General features: G+C 43.0%; 1 pseudogene; it reads left to right on the top strand.

Annotated features, from left to right (window-relative positions):
* The first annotated feature begins 4,477 nt into the window (after nucleotides 1-4,477).
* On the top strand, nucleotides 4,478-5,577 carry LOC148773243 (melanoma-associated antigen B5-like; annotated as a pseudogene).
* The last annotated feature ends 18,025 nt before the right edge of the window (nucleotides 5,578-23,602 follow it).

Genomic DNA, 23,602 nt, shown 5'->3' with positions numbered 1-23,602 from the left:
CGCTAAGAGTCGGACACGACTGAGTGACTTCACTCTCACTTTTCACTTTCATGCATTGGAGAAGGACATGGCAACCCACTCCAGTGTTCTTGCCTGGAGAATCCCAGGGATGGGGGAGCCTGGTGGGCTGCTGTCTATGGGGTCGCACAGAGTCGGACACGACTGAAGCGACTTAGCAGCAGCAGCAGCATGCTAGATTTAAGAAAACATTCCTACATAGGAGGGTGATATTGTCTAGGTAAAAATATTAACTGCCATTCATGAAACACCCAATATTTGCCAGGATTTTGATGGGTGCTTTATACACAATACATACATTTCCACAGTCATACAAGATAGGGTTTATCAAATCCATTTGGCAGATGAAGAACTTGCATTATTCTCACATTCACAAGGTGGTAAGTAACAGAGCTAGACTAGACTCCTGGCCTGAATTTCTTTAGGGCACGCTCTTTTCTACCACTCCCACCCTGAAGTTGACCTTGTGTATTTTTACTCACTTTTCTTCTTTCTATTCTGGAATGTATCTCAGGTGATTGAAGGAACAATAAAAATAAAAAGTAGTGTGTGCCCAAAGTACTGGATTGAAATACATAGCCAGGGCAATAAGAAAACCAAAATAAGCGAGGGGTATGAACAATGAAAAGAAGGCTACTACCTGGTAACAATATGATCATTTATACGTGCAGTGTCAGGTAACCATGGGGGTCTCTCGAAATTATCAGGCTCAGCCCATTTCTGTAGTATGCAGGTCTCATTGAACAGAAGTTGTATCGGAAGCCAAGTCTGGGTGGTAAAGAGAAGAAATACATCAGCATGTTTTTTGCTTTTTTCTCCGAAAGCTCAACTCCTATCTAAGTCCTCTACCTGGCACCTCAGCTTCCCTATCTTACATCATTCCTGGGACACAGACCCGTTGCCCTTAAGACTCACAGTGGAGATAGTACTTAAGAGCTTGCATGGATGTGGCTTTTACAAGGAAGTCATTCATTAAAGAGACAGGAGCTGAGACAGGACTCGGGTGCAGGACTACCGAGGAGAACAGCACCCGATGGTTTAGGGAGTCCTGCAGAGACAACCCCGTACCTACTCTTAGACCTGTGCCATCAGTCACCTTCCTGCAAGGAAGGTCTCAAGTAGGTGAGGACCTCATTGTAAGGACAGTGACAGAAGGAAGTGCCCAATGTCCCGAAAGGAGTGTAATTGAGAAGCCTATGTGAAACTGAGGGTGTCCTCCACTCCAGAACAGAGGGGGCGCCAGAGATCGAGGCACGATCTATGGTGAGGCGCTCACTTCCTCCTAGATAGTAGCCAGCACTCACTTCCTGCTAGGCGGCTAAGGAAGGAGAGCGAGTTTGCCTCCGGCGGTGGTGCGTGGCCTCAGGCGTGTGAACATTTCCAGGCTCCAGCAGAAACCAAGTCACGGTGAGGAGCCTGAATGATGAACGGGAGACCCCACCCCAACCCCCTGACCTCCCCCAACCTGCGCCGCTCCGCCTGCCCCGTGCCGTGCCTCGCCACCCCCTCTGTGCCTCGCCCCCCTCCCCCATGCCTCGCGCCCACAAAGCCCCAACGCTCTGGTGGGGGAAGATTCCTGCCCAGAGGCTCTCTGGGAGGTGAGGACCTTGGTTGAAGTGGGTGGCCCCAGTTCAGAGGGGGAAGAAGACCCTCACAAGGGTCTGAGTGAGGAAATTCGGGTGGAAAGTCCGAACAAGGCCCTGCTGGTTGCTCTCAGAGGACCCAAGCATGGCGGTCAGGTAGAGGCGAGCCTTCCTTTTCTATATGATAGATTGGGAACTCGACCGCCTTGCCCTGAAGGAATTTGAGGACGGAACTCTGAGTGAGGTCTGAGGGGACCTCAACCCCAGAACAGTGACGTAGCACAGGACTTGTGGTTCCGTCAAGCTTGGGAAGACCCGGACAGGGCGACCGGGCTGACTTCTTTGAGGAGGGTCTCTGAAATTGGGAGGCTGTTTGTTTCTTCGCGGAGGGGCCTCAAGGTAGCAGACGAAAGCATTCTAGGGTGGCCAGGAGTTGGCATGAGGACCCTATGTGAGGACAAAGGGAATTCCTGCCCTGCCGGCAGCCCGGCGTGTCTGTGCAACTGGTGATGTGATGACCACCACTCATTTTCTCCTACGGTATCACAAGGATGGAATGGTGAAGGGATGGGGGTCGGGGGGCAAGGCAGGAAGGCAGCACGTGGGGCGGGTGAAAGATTTTGTTCGTAGTAGTAGTAGTAGTAAAGTCGCTCAGTCGTGTCCGACTCTTTGCGACCCCATGGACGGTAGCCTACCAGGCTTCTCCATCCATGGGATTCTCCAGGCAAGAATACTGGAGTGGGTTACCATTTCCTTCTCCAGGGGATCTTCCCGACCCAGGGATTGAACCCGGGTCTCCCGCATTGGAGGCAGACGCTTTAACCTCTGAGCCACCAGGGAAGCTGGGGGTAGTTTATTCTCCCACAGCAGAAGGATTTCCAGATCTTTCCAGGTGTTGTATGCGGTACAAAATAATCCATCCCCTATTCTCAGCCTTAGAAACGATGGGAAAGTGGGGGAACCTCATATGTTACTGGGTCTTTGTCTCAGGAGAGCCTGGCAGGAAGACAGAAATCCCAGACCATGCAAAGGTTCAAAGGAAAAATTGAGAGGTGGCTCAGAGGTTAAAGCGTCTGCCTCCAATGCGGGAGACCTGGGCTCGATCCCTGGGTCGGGAAGATCCCCTGGAGAAGGAAATGGTAACCCACTCCAGTATTCTTGCCTGGAGAATCCCATGGCCGGAGAAGCCTGGTAGGCTACAGTCCACGGGGTCGCCAAGAGTCTGACACGACTAAGCGACTGAATGGAACGGAACGGAACGGAACCAATCATTGAATCAGTTCAGTTCAGTCTAGTCACTCAGTCACGTCTGATTCTTTGTGACCCCGTGGAGTGCACCATGCCAGGCTTCCCTGTCCATCACCAACTCCCAGCACTTAATTAAACTCATGTCCATCGAGTCGGTGATGCCATCCAACCATCTCACCCTCTGTCGTCCCCTTTTCCTCCCGTCTTCAGTATTTCCCAGCATCAGGGTCTTTTCCAATGAATCAGTTCTTCGCATAAGTTGCCCAAAGTATTCAGCTTCAGCATCAGTCCCTCCAATGAATATTCAGGACCGATTTCCTTTAGGTTTGACTCATTTAATCTCCTTGCAGTCTAAGGGACTCTCAAGAGTATTCTCCAACACCACAGTTCAAAAGCATCAATTCTTTGGCGCTCAGCTTTCTTTATAGTCCAACTCTCATCTCCATATATGACTACTGTAAAAACCATAGTTTTGACTAGATGGACCTTTGTCAGCAAAGTGGTGTGTCTGCTTTTTAATATGCTGTCTAGGTTGGTCATAGCTTTTCTTCCAAGGAGCAAGCGTCTTTTAATTTCATGGCTACAGTCACCATCTGCAGTGGTTTTGGAGCCCAAGAAAAGAAAGTCTCTCACTGTTTCCATTGTTTCCCCATTTATTTGCCATGAAGTGATGGGACTGGATGCCATGATCTCAGTTTTTTAAATGTTGAGTTTTAAGCCAACTTTCTTCACGCTCCTCCTTCATCAAGAGGCTTAGTTCTTCCTTGCTTTCTGCCATAAGGGTGGTGTCATCTGCGTATCTGAGGTTGTTGATATTTCTCCTGGAAATCGTGATTCCAGCTTGTGTTTCATCCAGCCTGGCATCTCATATAAGTTAAATAAGCAGAGTGACCATAGATCACAAAAAATCTAGGCCCCACGTTTTTCATTTAGAACTTGCAGGCTCAGGGCAGGACTGTCAGGCTGAGGCTGACAATCCACCTCAAATCTGCGAGAAGAGTATGAGGTTAGTATGAAGTTGCAGCCACCAGTCAGCAGGGGGGAGGTATACCAGGTACCGCCTGGAGACCAGGTGAGCATCCTTAAGGGGAACTGAGGACCTAAGCAGCCCCTGAAGGAGTGGGTTCCACATAGCTCTCAGTTGGGTATCCTCTGACAGAGAGAAGGGCTAAGGAACCCCTTCACTTCCTCGTCTGGGGTCTCAGGGAAGTGCTGACTTTGGTTTGAGGTGTCAGCTTCAAAGCATCAGAAAAGAGGAGGTCAAGACCTGCCAACAACTGACTATATGACTATGATGACCCTGACAATAAACTGAGAATACCCTCAAACCCAGAACAGAGGCTCCCTGCTGGCAGTCCCTGCTGTCACCCTAGTATACCCCTAGCAGGGTTGGCAGGCTGCATTCTAAGGTTCTGATATCCTTCCCAGTTTTCTCAGGGGACAGGCAGATCAAAACCGAAGCCTTGAGAGGTCCTCGACCAGTGCCCCCAAGGACCCTACAGAGGTGGCCTTGGTTAAAGCCAAGGTGGAATCTCCCTGCTGAGGTGCTTACAGCATCTTATTCTCCTTCCTCCAGGTGCCCACGTCTTCTGAGCTCCCGTCTATACTCTTTCCTGCTGTCCCTGACCATGCCTCGAAGTAAGAAGAGTAAGGCCCGTGGTGGTGAGAAACACCCCGAAGCCGAAGGCAAGACCCAGAGTTGTGGGGGTGCTCAGGCCATAGCAGCAGCAGCAGCAGAAGAGGAGTCCACTACCTCCTCTCTTCAGTGTAAAGATACTACCCAGAGTCTGCCTGGTGCTGAGTCATGTAGCACTCCCGAGGAGCCTCGAAGAGTACCGACCATCGCCACTACCGCAGTCTTTTCTCGTCGCACTAGATTGAGTGAAGCATTCAATAGCCAACATGAGCATAGGGTATTTGCCTATGAGGTCCCACCCTTCACTGAGACCCCAGGAAGTAACTGTTTAACCAGGAAAGCTAGCTTGTTGGAGCAGTTACTTCTGTACAAGTATAACATGAAGCAGCTCATTATGAAGGAAGACATCCTGAAGATTATCCACCGAAGCCACCATGACCGATTTGCTGAGATTGTCAAGAGAGCCTCTGAACGCATTGAGCTAATCTTTGCAGTAGATCTGAAGGAGGTCGACTCAGTCGTTCCCTGCTATAATCTGGTCAGCAAATTGAAACTCCCCAACAATGGGAGGGTGCGTGCCGGAAGGGGGTTACCCAAGACTGGTCTCCTGATGAATCTCCTGGGTATGATCTTCCTGAAGGGCAACTGTGCTACTGAGGAAGACATCTGGAAATACCTGGGTACAATGCGAGTATATGCTGGAAGAAAGCACCTCATCTATGGAGAGCCCAGAAAGCTCATCACCAAAGATTTAGTGAGGCTGAAGTACCTGGAGTACCGCCAGGTTGCCAACAGTGATCCTCCACGTTATGAGTTTCTCTGGGGCCCAAAAGCACATCTTGAAACCAGCAAGATGAAAGTCCTGGAATTTTTGGCAAAGGTCAATGATGCTGTTCCCAGTGACTTCCCCGCTTATTATGAAGAAGCTTTGCGAGATGAAGAAGAGAAAGCCCAAGGCATGGATGCAGCCAGGCCTGACACTACTGTCAAGGTCAATACACCTCCCAAGGACACGCTCAGTATTACCACGCCACCCATGGTGAAGTATGTGAAGTTTTTTCCCCCAGATAAGAAAATATAACATCACAATAGGGATTATATTATTGGAAATGTGAAAGAATCCCATAGTAAAATAGTTAGGATAATGGAATAGAAAAAAAAGTAAAACATGGTCAATGTTAGTTTTTCTTGTTCCTTTTAGTTTTTAGCTTTGTTAAAGTAATTAATCTATGCTCCGAGTTTCTTAGCTTCTTCAGGAAAGTAAGAGAAATTAAATGTTAATAAAGTAGACCTTGTGTTTATTGGCTCTTTTATTCATCAAACGTTGAGAATCTGCTCTTGGGAAGGCTCAACGCTAGTACTGGGGATGCTAATATAAAGAAAATCCAGCCTCTACTCACAGACTTTTAGAGCTTATGAGTTATATGAGTAAGATACTGAAATATTCTCTATGACTTATAGGTAAAGTAAAAAGAATGGTTGAAGTGGAGGGTATTCCTTATGATAGCCCTGCCTGCCTGGCTGCTCAATCACTTAAGTCATGTGCAACCCCATGGATGATAGCCCACCGTGCCCCTCGGTACATGGGATTTTCCCAGAAAGAATACTGGAGTGGGTTGCAATGCCCTCCTCCTGGGGATCTTCCCAACCCAGGGATTGAACCCACTTCTCCTGTGCTTCCTGCATTGCAAGAGGATTCTTTGCCACTGGGTGATGGCAGTTAAGTGTAAATTTCCTGAATAAGGCAGTTTGGGACTTTAGGAAACTATGGGTCCTCAGTGGAATGTAATTTTCATTTCTGTTGTGTGGTGGGCTAGTTGAGGTCCTGAAGTGGTGAGTAGAGGCCAAACCTTCCAACAGTTGATGGGAAAAAACCCTGTGTTAGTCTGCTAAGGCTGCTGTAACAATACCATAGAGAGGGTGACTTAAACAACAGACATTTATTTTTCAGTTACAGTTGGGAAGTTCACAATCAGTGTGCCGGTGGATTCTGTTCCTGGTGAGAGCTCTCTTTCTGGCTACCTTCTCTCTGTTCTCATATGATGGAGAGAGAGAATTCTGGTCTCTCTTGCTCTTCTTCTAAGATAACTAATTGCATCATGGGTGCCCCATCCTCATGACCTCATCTAAACGTAATTATCTCCCTAAACTTTCACCTTCAAATACAATTACATGGACAACGGTGGGAAGGAGAAAGTGGTTAGGGCTTCAACACATGAATTTTGCTGGGGACACAAACATCTAGTCTATAATGGAAAACTGCTGCTACAAATTATTTTGGGATTGTGGATAAACTATAGAAAAAGCTCCACTAGGGGCAGGAAAGGAAGGTGTCTTTTGCTCTTGATCTAGTGCAGATGAACACAGTGTGCAAACTAGGTGCTCTATGCACATCATTTCCAGGGAGTTTCTGAAAAATAATGGAGACGTTCCTCTTAGGTGAAATGCCAAGAAACCACTGTGCTGGCACTGTTTACCTCAAGCTGGGAGAGCCAGGATCTGATCCATTATAAAGGCATTTTAACTATGTTATCTTAAGTAGAGTTTGGTAAACTCCTGAGGGATAGCTTTTTTATGAGAGTGTAATGAATGTAAACAGCTGGTTTGAATGCAAGGGCACCTGGAAGGGATGGTAGGGTTCATATCCTAGATAGATGACATCTAGGAGCTTGAGCTGTACCCAGCTAGGGACAACAACCCCATACCTAAATTAATGATAAATGCTCAAATGGGTAAAGTTAGTTTTGCCAGCTAGAGAGAGTGATTCAGTATTTTTGGTTGATTCAGTATTCTTTTTCTAAGAATATGACATATTCTTTGAAATTTCCTGAATTAAAACATTCCAAGGGAGGTAAATGGTATCATCAAAATAATATTAATTACTGCTATTCTTTAAATATTGGGTGATATTTGCTGGTCCTCTTGCCATGTGATTTATATATGGTACATATATTTCAACCATCTTACAAGATCCATTCCGTTTCGTTCAGTCGCTCAGTCATGTCCGACTCTTTGCGACCCCAAGTATCACAGCACGCCAGGCCTCCCTGTCCATCACCAACTCCCAGAGTCCACTCAAACTCATGTCCATTGAGTCAGTGATGCCATCCAGCCATCTCATTCTCTGTCGTCCCCGTCTCCTGTCGTCCCCGTCTCCTCCCGCCCCCAGTCACTCCCTGCATCAGAGTCTTTTCCAATGAGTCAACTCGTTGCATGAGGTGACCAAAGTATTGGAGTTTCAGCTTTAGCATCAGTCCTTCCAATAGGGCTTACCAAACTCAGCAGATGAAGAACTCACAGTTTTCTCAAGTTCACAAGACTGGTTATTAGCAGAGCTGGGAATAGACTCCTGGTCTGAATTCGTCTACAGGCCATACGGTTTCATTCCTCCCAGCCTGGGGCAGACCTGTCTCTTAATTCACTTTTCTTTGCACTATGTATCTCAAATAATAAAAAGGCACTTGAAGTTAAAGTGCTAAAAGTAAGTCAACTGAAGGGGAGAGTGAATATGAGAACAGATCAGTATGTGGGAACTGTCCCTGGGTTTCATTTTCTTAGGATCCGATCGAGAGCTCACTCTGTCCAGAAACTAGTATTTTGATCAGCTCCAACTCTTCCACCATTACAGCATCCTCTCCTCTCCTGACCCCAGACTTCCCCAGTGTGTCCTGCTTCCAGCTCTGAAACCTGACCTCCTGCTGACCAGCTCTTCTCTGCACCTCTTCTCAGGGCTACACTCTGCTCTCAGTGGAGTTGACAGTCCATATCTTCTGCTGTCCCCCTGCCCCTCGCCCTCGCCTTAGAGCATCTCAACTCCCTGGATATCACTTCCTTTATCATGGATGTGTACCATCTTTATTTTCCTATTTATGTGGTAATTTGGAGATCTTTATTTCTCTAATCGTCTCTCTGTATCACTGTCTCTGTCTCTCTCTTTTCATTATATTTCAAATACTGTCTCTTTTAATAGACGGTTTAAATAGCTTCTGAGTACATTTATGAATCACCTGTTTATACATTTATTGCTATGTATCAAGTTTGCAAATAGGAATTTTTATATTTTGTGAATCAAAGTGGGACATCTTCATACCTATTTTTTGATTCAGAATGGGTAACATGCCATTGGGATAGGTGTTACTTTAGAAAAGTAAAGTAAGTCAGTAGAAAAATTGTTGGGATCAAGAAATAGAACAAAATAAAGTAAAAAATGGTCACTTCCTGTCTTATCTTTAGTCTGTTGTACAGTAAAAATTGAATGACACATTCCTGCATTTGTTTAGCTTAGCTAAGAACTTCCGTTCCGTTCCGTTCAGTCTCTCAGTCGTGTCCGACTCTTTGCGACCCCGTGGACTGTAGCCTACCAGGCTTCTCCGTCCATGGGATTCTCCAGGCAAGAATACTGGAGTGGGTTACCATTTCCTTCTCCAGGGGATCTTCCCGACCCAGGAGAAATTAAATCCTAATAAATTAGATAATATGCTCCCTGACTCATTTATTCCCTTAACACCAATTTGGCATCTGCTCTTTGGGATACACTGTGTTATTTCTGCGTGCTAGGTTCTGTGTGTCTAACAGCTGTAATCTTATAATGAAGATGGTAAGATATTATGGTAAACCAGAGGGCAATTAAAAACAGAGTGAGGGAGTTGAGGTCTAGATAAATGCAATGAAGTGGAAGTTAAGTTTAAATGCACCAAGCTACGTCCACTTGGGAAACTGCAAGCTCTTCAGACTAAAGTTTAAGTTTAGTTATGTCCTGGGGAGTTTAGTGGGAGTGAGGAACAAAGGCCAGCTCTTTGCATGATGTATCTCACAATTGAGAGACTTAAGCTTGGAGCACAGTGACACCTTTATCACTGGATATAATGACACCTTTATCATTATGCAATTCCCTTCTTAATCCCTGATACCTTTCTGTGCTCTGAACTCTGCTCTGTCTGTAATTAGTATAGCCACTCCCACTTTATTTTGATTAATGCTTTTGAACTGTGGCGCTGGAGAAGACCCTTGAGAGTCCCTTGGACTGCAAGGAGATCCAACCAGTCCATTCTAAAGGAGATCAGTCCTGGGTGTTCACTGGAAGGACTGATGCTAAAGCTGAAACTCCAATACTCTGGCCACCTCATCCGAAGAGTTGACTCACTGGAAAAGACTCTGATGCTGGGAGCGATTGGGGGGCGGGAGGAGAAGGGGATGACAGACAGAGAATGAGATGGCTGGATGGCATCACCGACTCTGTGGACATGAGTTTGAGTGAACTCCGGGAGTTGGTGATGGACAGGGAGGCCTGGCGTGCTGTGATTCATGGGGTCGCAGAGAGTCAGACACGACTGAGTGACTGAACTGAACTGAACTGAACCAAGGTATATCCTTCTCTGTTCCTTTACTTTAATCTGTGTGTCTTTGTATTTAAAGTGGGTTTCTTTCTTTAAACAACATATTGTTGGGGTTTGGTTTTTGGTCCACACTGATAATCTCTGCCTTTTAGTTGATTTTAGACGGTTTATATGCAAAGTAATTATTCATGTGATGGCATTAATATCTACCATATTTGTTACTGTTTTGTACTTGTGGCCTTTATTTTCCCCTCTTGTTTTTGTTTTATACTCTTTTTGCTCTGTTTGTGGTTTTTAGGCTAAGTAGCTTGATTGGGGGAATCATTTCACAATGTACATATATCAATATCACATTTCACACCTTAAATATATATAATGTTTATTGGTCATTCATATTAATACCTCAGTAAAACTGGAAAAAATTAGTTGAGCTTTTATGTGATTCCAATTTCCATACTTTAGCATATCAATTATTTTTAAAAATTTATTTTCAGTGGTGGCCCTAATGTTTGCAATACACATTTACACCTAATTCAAGTTCATTTTGCAATAATCCTCTATTATTTTGCATATAGTGCAAGTACCTCATAATCACAGAGTAGTTCTAATTATTCCCTCCTGTCCCTTGATTATTTCTCATTCATTTTGCTTATACATAGGCCATAATCCTATGGCCTATGCATAAACCCAGGTAGCGCTAGTGGTAAAGAACCCACATGCTAATGCAGATTAGATGTAAGAGATGTGGGTTCGATCCCTGGGTCGGGAAGATCCCCTGGAGGAGGGCACAGCAATCCACTCCAGTATTCTTGACTGGAGAATCCCATGGACAGAGGAGCCTGGCAGGCTACAGTCTATAGAGTCTAACAGAGTTGGACATGAGTGAAGCAACTTAGCACACATGCAGGCCATAATCATCAAATATATTGTTGCAGTTATTTTCTTGAACAAACTGATACCTGTTAGATCAATTATGAATGAGATAAATACTGTGAAAGAAAAAAATTTTCTTTCACTTCCATTTATTCTACCTCTAATTCTCTTCTCGTTAGAAGGATTCTATATCATTTTCCTCCTTTTTGAAGAATTTCCTTTATTTCTTACAAGGTCGATCTACTAGTAACAAGTCTCTTCAATTTTTGTTTGCTTGGGAAAGTCTTTATTCGTTCTTCCCTTTTGAAGGATAATTTTGCAGGGTAGAGAATTCCTATATTTCTTCCTCTCAACACTTAAATGTTGAGAGGAAAAAATACTCCCCTTTTTTCTGGTTTGTATAGTTTCTGCTGCTGCTGCTAAGTCATTTCAGTCGTGTCCGACTCTGTGCAACCCCACGGACGGCAGCCCACCAGGCTCCGCCATCCCTGGGATTCTCCAGGCAAGAACACTGGAGTGGGTTGCCATTTCATTCTCCAATGCGTGAAAGTGAAGTTGCTCAGTCGTGTCCGACTAGTAGCGACCCCATGGACTGTAGCCCACCAGGCTCCTCTGTCCATGGGATTTTCTAGGCAAGAGTACTGGAGTGGCTTGCCATTGCCTTCTCCGATAGTTTCTGAGGAATAGTCAAATATAACTCTTAATCTTTGCTCTTCTACAGATAGGCTGTTTTTCCACTGATTCTTTTAAAATTTCTCTTTATCTTTGATTTTCTGCAGTTTGATGTGTGGGGTTTTTTGTTGTTGTTGTTTTTATTTTTTTGACACCATCAAGTGGTTCTCTAATTCTCAGCAGACAGTGACTGGATGTCCTACAAATATAACTCAATTCTGACACTGTCTACCTAGAGAATGCATCACAACCCCCAGGTAAAAGGTTCAGGCCTACAAGATTTGAAGTCTCTTACTTCAAATGCCAGTCACAGGTCCCAACTGGCTACTTGTCCTTCTGACCCACTGGCTACAAAGTTCACAAGTGATTCACAGTCCTACACCCCCCTTAAACTGGACAGGATAGCTATGTGGAATTGGAATTACTTCCCTTGTCCCATATAGAAGGATAGAGAAGGCTAGAAATGGGTATTTTATTTCTCCCAAGCCAGTTTGGCTCTGATAAAACTTCAATAGATTCAGTTCAGTTCAGTTGCTCAGTCATGTCCTACTCTTTGCAACCCCATGAATCACAGCACGCCAGGCCTCCCTGTCCATCACCAACTCCCGGAGTTCACTCAAACTCATGTCCATCGAGTCGGTGATGCCATCCAGCCATCTCATTCTCTGTCATCCGCTTTTCCTCCTGCACCCAATCCCTCCCAGCATCAGAGTCTTTTCCAGTGAGTCAAGTCTTCGCATGAGGTGGCCAAAGTATTGGAGTTTCAGCTTTACCATCAGTCCTTCCAATGAATACCCAGGATTGATCTCCTTTAGAATGGATTGGTTGGATCTCCTTGCAGTCCAAGGGATTCTCAAGAGTTTTCTCCAGCACCACAGTTCAAAAGCATCAATTCTTCGGCGATCAGCTCTCTTCACAGTCCAACTCTCTCATCCATACACGACCACTGGAAAAACCATAGCCTTGACTAGATGGATCTTTGTTGGCAAAGTAATGTCTCTGCTTTTTAATATGCTATCTAGGTTGGTCATAACTTTCCTTCCAAGGAGTAAGCGCCTTTTAATTTCATAGCTGCAGTCAGCATCTGCAGTGATTTTGGAGTCCAAAAAAATAAAGTTTGACACTGTTTCCACTGTTTTTCCATCTAATTCCCATGAAGTGATGGGACCAGATGCCATGATCTTTGTTTTCTGAATGTTGAGCTTCAAGCCAACCTTTTCAATCTCCTCTTTCACTTTCATCAAGAGGCCTTTGAGTTCCTCTTCATTTTCTGCCATAAGGGTGGTGTCATCTGCATATCTGAAGTTATTGATATTTCTCCCGGCAATCTTGATTCCAGCTTGTGCTTCGTCCAGCCCAGCGTTCCTCATGATGTACTCTGCACATAAGTTAAATAAGCAGGGTGACAATATACAACCTTCACGTACTCCTTTTCCTCTTTGGAACCAGTCTGTTGTTCCATGTCCAGTTCTAACTGTTGCTTCCTGACCTGCATACAGGTTTCTCAAGAGGCAGGTCAGGTGGTCGGGGATTCCCATCTCCTTCAGAATGTTCCACAGTTTATTGTGATCCACACAGTCAAAGGCTTTGGCATAGTCAATGAAGCAGAAATAGATGCTTTTCTGGAACTCTCTTGCTTTTTCCATGATCCAGCCGATGTTGGCAATTTGTTCTCTGGTTCCTCTGCCTTTTATAAAACCAGCTTGAACTTCTGGAAGTTCACGGTTCACGTATTGCCGAAGCCTGGCTTGGAGAATTTTGAGCATGACTTTACTAGCGTGTGAGATGAGCGCAATTGTGCGATAGTTTGAGCATTCTTTGCATTGCCTTTCTTTGGGATTGGAATGAAGACTGGCTTTTTCCAGTCCTGTGGTCACTGCTGAGTTTTCCAAATGTGCTGGCATATTGAGTACAGCACTTTCACAGCATCATCTTTCAGGATTTGAAATAGCTCAACTGGAATTCCATCACCTCCACTAGCTTTGTTCGTAGTGATGCTTTCTAAGGCCCACTTGACTTCACATTCCAAGATGTCTGGCTCTAGGTCAGTGATCACACCATCGTGAAGATCTTTTTTGTACAGTTCTTGTGTGTATTTTTGCCACCTGTTCTTCTGCTTCTGTTACATCCACACCATTTCTGTCCTTTATCGAGCCCATCCTTGCATGAAATGTTCCCTTGGTATCTCTAATTTTCTTGAAGAGATCTCTTGTCTTTCCTATTCTGTTGTTTTCCTCTATTGCTTTGCATTGATCGCTGAGGAAGGCTTTCTTATCTGTCCTTGCTGTTCTTTGGAACTCTGCATTCAGGTGCTTATATCTTTCCTTTTCACTTCTCTTCTTTTCACAGCTATTTGTAAGGCCTCCTTAGACAGCCATTTTGCCTTTTTGCATTTCTTTTCCATGGGGATGGTCTTGGTCCCTGTCTCCTCTACAATGTCACGAACCTCCGTCCATAGTTCATCAGGCACTCTATCTATCAGATCTAGTCCCTTAAATCTATTTCTCACTTCTACTGTATAATCATTTGATTTAGGTCATATCTGAATGGTCTAGTGGTTTTCCCTACTTTCTTCAATTTAAGTCTGAATTTGGCAATGAGGATTAGGCTCTGATAATATAATTTCTCCTGAGGGCAGGTTTTGTTAAGGACAGAATGTTCTGGCATATGTCAAGTGATTACTTTTTCCTCTCCCTGCAGGAAGCCCAAAGGGATTTTTTTCAGTCTTAACTGTGAGAATCTGGTAACACTCCTGGATGTAAAATTCGCAAAATGTAAAGAATTTTTAACTCTCAGACTTTTCCACAATGAGTTGCGTAGAAATTTCTCAATCATAGTTTAGATTTTCCTACCATGGCACTTGTTCCCACTGAGGTTTCTGTTTGTTAAGTTCTGATTCTCTGTATTGACCTAACAGCCCTTCCAATTAGCTGGGGAGCAGTTTTCTCTGTGGTCTCACCTCTCTGGCTGATGTAACAAGATTTATTGATTTTTTTCAGCTTTTTATTTGTTGTCAGGATGGAATGACAACTTCTAAGTTCCTCACGTGCCAGAGAGGAAACTGTAACTTTATTATTTCAATTATTCTTTCTGCCCCTTTCTCTATTCTGAGACTCTTATTATGCGTATGATTTCATAACTGATGATGTTCCACAAGTCTCTTAGGCATTGCTCATTGTCCTTATTTATTTTTACTTTCTGTTCCTCAGATTATATAATCTCAGTTGACCTGTCTTCTGGTAATTCTTCTTTGGCCCGCCCAAATCCCCTATGGAATCCCTCTAATGTATTTTTTATTTCTGTTACTGTACTTTTCAACTCCAGAATTTCTATTTTGTTCATTTTAATAATTTCTAAATCTGGTTGATAGTCTTTAGTTGGGGAAACACAATTCGCAGTTTCCTTTAGTTCTTTGTACATGGTTTCCCTTACCTCTTTGGTAATATTTAAATGGCTGATTTAAGGTCTATGTTTAGTATGTCCAATATCTGGGCTTCCTCCTGTACAGTTTCTATTAATCTCCTTTTTGTCTACTTTTTTTCATTGCATACCTCATGATTTTTTCTTGAAAACTATACATTTTGAATATTATAATGTGTTAACTTTGAAATCAAATTCTTCCCCCATTGACGGCTTATTTTTGCTTCTTCTTGTGGTTTCTGTTTGTTTGCTTCATTAATTTTCTGAACTCCCTTTTTAAGATATGTGTTCTTTGTAATGAGTGGTCACTGACTGTTCAATTAGTTGATTGATCAGCTAGTGACTTGACAGAGATTTCTTAATGCCTGAAATAAGAAGTATAAATCACCTCCATTCTTTGCAGATGGGCTAAATGTGTTTGTGTTGGAGCATGCCTTCTACAACCATTTATGCAGTTTGCAACTTTGCTTATACTTTTGCTTGCACAGAGTCTAACTGTGAGCCTTAGGTAAGAGACTAGGGCCTTTCAGGTATATATATTTTAGCATTAGCTAGTTCTGGGCATTCCTATGATACTCCAGATTCTCAGGAATATATAGTAACTTTAGAAAGCTCCTTTCCCTCAAAGCATCTCATTCTTTACCTTTCTTCCCATGCCTTTTGGTTTGTCTATTTTTTGTTCCAATGGTTATCTTTCAGGTATCAGTGGCTTATACACTTAACTCTGAATATTTCTGATAAATATTTTACAGTAAAACGCCTCTTCCCTGGGAGAGTTTAGAAAAATAAAGGAGTCCTTTGAAAACATCCTTCAGGGAGCCATTCAGTTCAGTTCAGTTCAGTTCAGTCTCTCAGTTGTGTCCGACTCTTTGCGACCCCATGAATCACAGCACGCCAGGCCTCCCTGTCCATCACCAAATCCCAGAGTTCACTCAAACTCATGTCCATCAAGTCGGAGATGCCATCCAGCCATCTCATTCTCTGTCATCCACTTTTCCTCCTGCACCCAATCCCTCCCAGCATCAGAGTCTTTTCCAGTGAGTCAACTCGTCGCATGAGGTGGCCAAAGTATTGCAGTTTCAGCTTAGTGTCAGTCCTTTCAATGAACACCCAGGATTGATCTCCTTTAGAATGGACTGGTTGGATCTCCTTGCAGTCCAAAGGACTCTCAAGAGTCTTCTCCAGCACCACAGTTCAAAAGCATCAATTCTTCGGTGCTCAGCTTTCTTCACAGTCCAACTCTCACATCCATACATGACCACGGGAAAAACCATAGCCTTGACTAGACGGACCTTGGTTGGCAAAGTAATGTCTCTGCTTTTGAATATGCTATCTAGGTTGGTCATAACTTTCCTTCCAAGGAGCAAGGGTCTTTTAATTTCCTGGCTGCAATCAGCATCTGCAGTGATTTTGGAGCCCAAAAAAATAAAGTCTGACACTGTTTCCACTGTTTTTCCATCTATTTCCCATGAAGTGATGGGACCAGATGCCATGATCTTTGTTTTCTGAATGTTGAGCTTCAAGCCGACCTTTTCACTCTCCTCTTTCACTTTCATCAAGAGGCCTTTGAGTTCCTCTTCACCTTCTGCCATAACGGTGGTGTCATCTGCATATCTGAGGTTATTGATATTTCTCCCAGCGATCTTGATTCCAGCTTGTGCTTCTTCCAGCCCAGTGTTCCTCATGATGTACTCTGCACATAAGTTAAATAAGTAGGGTGACAATACACAACATTGACGTACTCCTTTTCCTATTTGGAACCAGTCTGTTGTTCCATGTCCAGTTCTGACTGTTGCTTCCTGACCTGCATACAGGTTTCTCAAGAGGCAGGTCAGGTGGTCTGGTACTCCCATCTCCTTCAGAATGTTCCACAGTTTAGTGTGATCCACACAGTCAAAGGCTTTGGCACAGTCAATGAAGCAGAAATAGATGTTTTTCTGGAACTCTCTTGCTTTATCCATGATCCAGCGGATGTTGGCAATTTGATCTCTCGATCCTCTGCCTTTTCTAAAACCTGCTTGAACATCTGGAAGTTCATGGTTCACATATTGCTGAAGCCTGGCTTGGAGAATTTTGAGCATGACTTTACTAGCGTGTGAGATGAGGGCAATTGTGCGGTAGTTTGAGCATTCTTTGGCATTCCCTTTCTTTGGGATTGGAATGAAGACTGACCTTTTCCAGTCCTGTGGCCACCTCTGAGTTTTCCAAATTTGCTGGCATATTGAGTGAAGCAGTTTCACAGCATCATCTTTCAGGATTTGAAAAAGCTCCACTGGAATTCCATCACCTCCACTAGCTTTGTTCATAGTGATGCTCTCTAAGGCCCACTTGAATTAACATTCCAAGATGTCTGGTTCCAGGTGAGTGATCATACCATCGTGATTATCTTCATCGTTAGATAGGCCAAAACAAGCACAGTTCCCTCAGAACAGGCCACTTTGCCCTCTCTAAAATAAGGAACCCATATCTGGGAAATTGGCTCCCCTCCTTAAGGCCAGTACTCATTGGAGGAGCCAGGTAAGAGGTAGGTGAAAATTCCATGACGTCTGCTTATCAAGATATTCAGGTTCCCCCTTTTTCTTCTAGTCAATGATTTTATCTTTTTTTTAAATTGAAGTATAGTTGATTTACAATATTGCTCAATGCTGTGGTTTCTGCTGTCTAGCAAAATGATGCAGTTATACATATATATATATGTATACACACATACACACACACACACACACATATATATACACACACATGTTCTTTTCCATTATGTCTTATTATAGGATATTGAATATAGTTCCCTGTGCTATAATGGTAGGACCTTGTTGTTTATCTGTTTTATATATAGCAGTGTGTATCTGCTAACCCCCAAATCCTAATTTATTCCTCACCTACCCCATCCCATTTGGTAACCATAAGCTTGTTTACTGTGTCTGTGAGTTTGTTTTCATTTTGTAAATAACTTCATTTGTGTCATATTTTAGATTCCATACATAAGTGATATTATATGGTGTCTCTCTTTCTAACTTATTTCATTAAGTATGATAATCTCTAGGCCATCCATGTTGCTACAAATGGCATTATTCATTCTTTTTTTAATGATTATGTAATTCCCTTCTTAATGTTGTAAATTGGATCCACAGTTGCATAGCCTAAAGAATGATGAAATCATTAATTTTCCTTGGAAGGCTTTGGATACACTGACAGTGTGACCACAGACAGGTTATGTAAATAAAGTAACATATACACAATGTCACATGCATAATTATTAGAAAATAAATATGTTAAAATAATAATTTCAAAAAAGTGGAAATACATAAACTATGCTGCGCTTATGCATGCAGGTCACATAATAAAATAGTAATACTCATTCTTACAAAGAATGCATACAGTGAATACTGACAGGAGATCCCTGAGAATTAATATGTACAACTGCTTTCACTGCATGAAAAGAAGTTTGTAAAAACTGAAATTTAAACCATAATGCTAAAATACCACATGGGTCCAAGGCACCTGCTATCCATGAATACTGATCTTAAGGCAATATTTGGAAATTTCAAAGTTTGGCATATAAGTAATATAGAGATAATGTACATTACAGCAACTTTAAAAAAAAAACTTAATGTGACCATGATATGGTCCAATTGTGTATAAAATTTCTTCTAGAGAAGCAAAGAATGTTTTTGGAACAATGTGTAAAAAAGAAGCTAAAATTTCCTCCTTTGCTTGCCAGTCATGTGACTATACTTATCAAAGAGTCTTTCAAACTCTCCAAATACTTTAGTTTCTACAAGTGGAGCTATCCATTTTGCAAAGAAGAGATACTCATTTCTTTATTTTCTGTTTGTCTAGCATAAATTATATGTCGTGAGGGGAGGGGGATTCTTAAACTGCAGCAAACTAAGTAAATTTCTTAACAAAATCTTTAAAATAAAATGCCACACTATTCTTTGCAAGATAAAAGTACTATATTATATGACTTATTTTTGTCAAACCATACCGAACACAGAGCAAAAATTTATGTAGATTAAAATGATTATACTTACCTATAAATGAGGGACAATTTTAAACTGGGTACCACCTCATACCAGTCAGAATGGCCATCATTAAAATGACTACAAATAGCAAATGCTGGAGAGAGTGTGGAGAAAAGGGAACCCTCCTACACTGTTGGTAGCAATATAAGTTGGTACAGTCACTATGGAAAACATTATGGAGTTTCCTCAGAAAACTAAAAATAGAATTACCATATAATCCAGCAATCTCACTCCTGGGAATATACCAGAACAAAACTATAATTCTAAGAGATATGTGCACCCCTATGTTTGTAGCAGCACTATTCACAATAGCTAAAACATGGAAACAACTAAAATGCCCATCAACAAGGGAACAGATAAAGAAAATGTGGTACACATATACAATGGAATACTACTCTGTCATAAAAAATAAAAGTAAAAAAACTAAAAATAAAGTAAAAAAAGCCAAAAAAAAAAATAACTGGAAAACTCACAGTAAAGGGGTTGGCAAGTGTCCAGAGGGGTTCCTGAATCTAATTAGGGGAATCTTTCAGATCCATGACCTCACCTGGCTAATATCCAGAGCCTCCTCAATGTACTCCTAACAGGAAAGAAAAAGCCATGGTCTTTTAAAAAACCCGAGATGAAGCAGAGAAAGAGAACAGAACAGAAACAATGCACATGGTGCTATTTTCAGATCAGGGGAATCAAGGGCTCCCAGATAATGGACCCAATTGGGACCACCAAGACAAAGGAGAAGGGGGTGGAAGACAGAGGCTGACCCATTATATAATTATGATCCTAAACAGAATCCAGGCAGCAGAAAAGAAACCCATCAAGTGGAATAAGATAAAGGAAATTGATCAGAGCCAACAGAAAACCCTTTGGCATTCCTAGAGCCTCAGGGGATGCCTCTGAATCTATGCTATTGATGACTGAATCCTTGGAAGGAAAGGCAATCCTGAGGTGCTCTTTCTCATCTCCCAAAGTGCCTCAACATTAGGCATAAATTTCAGAAAGTGGAAATAGAACCAGATATCCCTACTTGTCACCTGGTCAAGGTTGCCTGCTGCTGCTACTGCTAAGTCACTTCAGTCGTGTCCGACTCTGTGTGACCGCATAGACGGAAGCCCACCAGGCTTCCCCGTCCCTGGGATTCTCCAGGCAAGAGTACTGGAGTGGCTTGCCATTGCCTTCTCCCAAGGTTGCCTACTGGGTATTTAATAAACAAGATATAGAAGAGGAAATGGAGAATGAAATGGCAACCCACTCCAGTATTCTTGCTTGAAGAATCCCGGGGACAGAGGAGCCTGGTGGGCTGCCGTCTATGGGGTCACACAGAGTCAGACACGACTGAAGTGACTTAGCAGCAGCAGAGGAGAAAAAGTCAGAGGATAAAAAGGCCCAGAGACCCATCTACTGGCTATTGCCCTCCAATGTCAGTCAGCACGAGAATTTGGACTAACTGCCCATGGAGACTCTCTTCTCTGGTGAGTGACCCCAGGCCTCATGGAGAGATAGAAAGCCAAGGAAACTGGGACCCAATAAGTGCACCATGGTTAAACAGGAGGGACATTGGAGGAGAGACTGCCTGAAGGGGGATGGAAATTGCATATCCCAGTCACTACCCTGGAAGGCAGACTGTCCAAGTAGAAAAAGGATGACAGGGCCTAAGCTGCCACTCCAGCTGACCCTGAGGAGCCCTGACTGATTTCAGACAGAGTGTGGAAGGCTATTGAATTCTTAGTCAACACCAGTGCCACTTACTCAGTTCTGAACACTAGATCATGCAAACTCAATTCACAAGAGTTGTAAAATTATGAGAGTATCAGGGAAGGCCCAAGAATGGATATTCACAGAATCATTTGAATGTAAATTGGGTGAACACACACTTATCCATTCCTTCCTGTGTGTCCCTGAATGCTCTATACCCTACTAGGAAGAGAGATCTTACATAGGTTGGGGGCTACTATCCACCTAAAGTGAGACAAATTGGAATCTGGGGTCCCCTTAGAAAAAGGGCATAAGATCACAGTGTTAACGGCTGAGAATATACCTCCAGACAGAGCAAGTTGATCTTTCCAGAGTAACCCTGAGGAATGGGCCCAGGGATGGGTGGGAGAAACTGTAGGAGCCAGTGCCATGATAGTCCATCTAAAAGCTGGGCATACCTGTCCCAGTAGGAAACAGTATCCTCTTCTTCAGGAGGCCTTGTTGGGCATAGCCCCTGTTATACAGGGCCTAAGTGACCAGGGCCATATCAGACCATGACAATCAGCATGTAATACCTCCATTCTCCCTATATTTACAAGTGACAAGTGTTAGTCGCTCAGTTGTGTCTGACTCTTTGTCGCCCCATGGACTATAGCCCACCAGGCTCCTCTGTCCATGGGATTCTCCAGGCAAGAATATTGGAGTGGGTTGCCATTCCCTTTTCCAGGGGATCTTCCCGACCCAGGGATCAAACCCAGGTCTCCTCCATCACAGGCAGATTCTTTACCATCTGAGCCACCAGGGAAGCCTCCATTCTCCCTATAAAGAAATCCAATAAGGAATACTGGATGGTACAGGGCGTCAGGGCAGTCAGTGAAATCACTGAGGGTATACATCCAGTAGTCCCTAATACCTGTACCTTGATGGCTACTCTATTGTCCACCAGGACTTGGTATTCTGTACTGGATTTAAAAGATGACTTCTTTTGTATTCCACTAGCTCTGTAGTCCATGGGGTCGCTAAGTGTCAGACACAACTGAGCAACTTCACTTTCACTTTCCACTTTCATGCCTTGGAGAAGGAAATGGCAACCCACTCCAGTGTTCTTGCCTGGAGAATCGCAAGGACGGGAGAGCTTGGTGGGCTGCAGTCCATGGGGTCGCTAAGAGTCGGACGTGACTGAGTGACTTCACTTTCACTTTTCACTTTCATGCATTGGAAAAGGAAATGGCAACCCACTCCAGTGTTCTTGCCTGGAGAACACTCCAGTGTTCTTGCCTGGGGAATCCCAGTGGGTCGCACAGAGTCAGACACGACTGAAGCAACTTAGTAGCAGCTCTAGAGTCACAAGAAATTTCTTCTCTTGAGTGGCAGGATCAAAAAACACAACAAAAACATACTAGAGACTAAGAATGGATCAAGTTGGCAGAGTAAAATATGGAGCTCACCTCCCCCCACAAACCCATCAAAAACACATCTACATGTGGAACAATTCTCACATAAAACTAACTGGAAACTGGCAGAAGAACTTCTATACAACCAAAGATTATAGGCAAGAAATATTTCCACATAACCAGGTAGGACAGCAAAGAAGTATAGGGTCAGGACTTCCCTCCCTGGAAGGATCTGAAAGGAAAAGAAGAGGACCTTCACCATGGGAGGCAAGTGTGTCGAGCCACAGACTGGACATCCTATGCAGAGGAGACAAGCCCCTTTGATGGCTGGGAAATTTACTGGGATAGGTAGAACGTCTGGAGAAGCCTAGATTCTTCTCACAAGGAGTGCACACCTGCTAGCTTGCTAACAATCGGCAGAGAGCAAATAGGACCCAGTTAAACTTCAAAGGTTTGCACAGCAAAGGAAACCATCAACAAAATGTAAAGACAGCATACAGAATGGGAGAAAAATATTGGGTTGGCCAAAAAGTTCATTCAGGGTTTCCTTCCCATCTTATGAAAAGTCCAAACGAACTTTTTGGTCAACTCAATATTTGCAAATGAAGCAACTGATAAAGGCTTAATTCTCAAAATATACAAAGAGCTCATATAAATCAACATCAATAAAACAACCCAATCAAAAAATGGGAGAAGACCTAAATAGACATTTCTCCAAAGAAGACATACAGATGGCCAACGGGCACAGGAAAAGATGTTCAACATTGCTAATTATTAGAGAAATGCAAATTAAAAAATGAGATTTCACCTTGTACCATTCAGAATGGCTATAATAAAAAAAAATCTACAAATAATAAATGCTGGAGATGGTGTGGAGAAAAGGGAAACTTCCTACACTGTTGGTGAGAATATAAATTGGTGCAGCCACTATGGAAAACAGTATGCAGATTCCTTTAAAACCTGAAAATAGAGCTACCATACAATCCAGCAATTCCATTCCCAGATATATATCTGGAAAAACAAACATTTTAATTTGAAAAGATGCATGCACCCCAATGTTCATATCAGCACTATTTAAATAGCCAAGACATGGAAACAATCCAAGTGTCCCTCAACAGATGACTGAATTAAGAAGATAAACACACACACACACACACACACACACACACACAATGGAATATAACTCAGCTATAAAAAAGAATAAAATATTGTTATTTGCAGCGAAATAAATTGATCTAGAGAATATCTTACTCAAGGCAATAAGTCAGAGAAAAACAAATACTATATGGTATCACTTATATGTGGACTCTAAAAAAAATAATATAAATGAATGTATGTACAAAATAGCAGCTGACTTATAGAAAAGAAACTTAAGGTTACCAAAGGGGTCGGGAGAGGAACAAATGAGGAATATGGGATCAACAGATACAAATTATTAGACATAAAACAGATGAACAATAAGGAGTTATATATACATTAATAGCACAAGGAATATTACCTAATATCTTATAATCCTCTATAATGGAACATAATCTGCAAAGAAAGCCTTGAGTCACTTTGCTGTACAACTGAAACCAACACAATATTGTAAATCAACTCTATTTCAATTAACAAAGAAAAAACACCCAAAAAGGGAATCCTCTGGTGATCCAGTGGTTAGGACTCTGTGCTGTCACAGCCGAGGGCCTGGGTTCAATCCTTGATT

Source organism: Moschus berezovskii, chromosome X (assembly GCF_049115385.1).
Source record: "Moschus berezovskii isolate FMDL1 chromosome X, NW_MosBer_1.0, whole genome shotgun sequence".
Taxonomy (NCBI): Eukaryota; Metazoa; Chordata; class Mammalia; order Artiodactyla; family Moschidae; genus Moschus; species Moschus berezovskii.
Note: the sequence above shows the minus strand (reverse complement) of the source record. Positions and strands in the feature narration are given on the sequence as shown.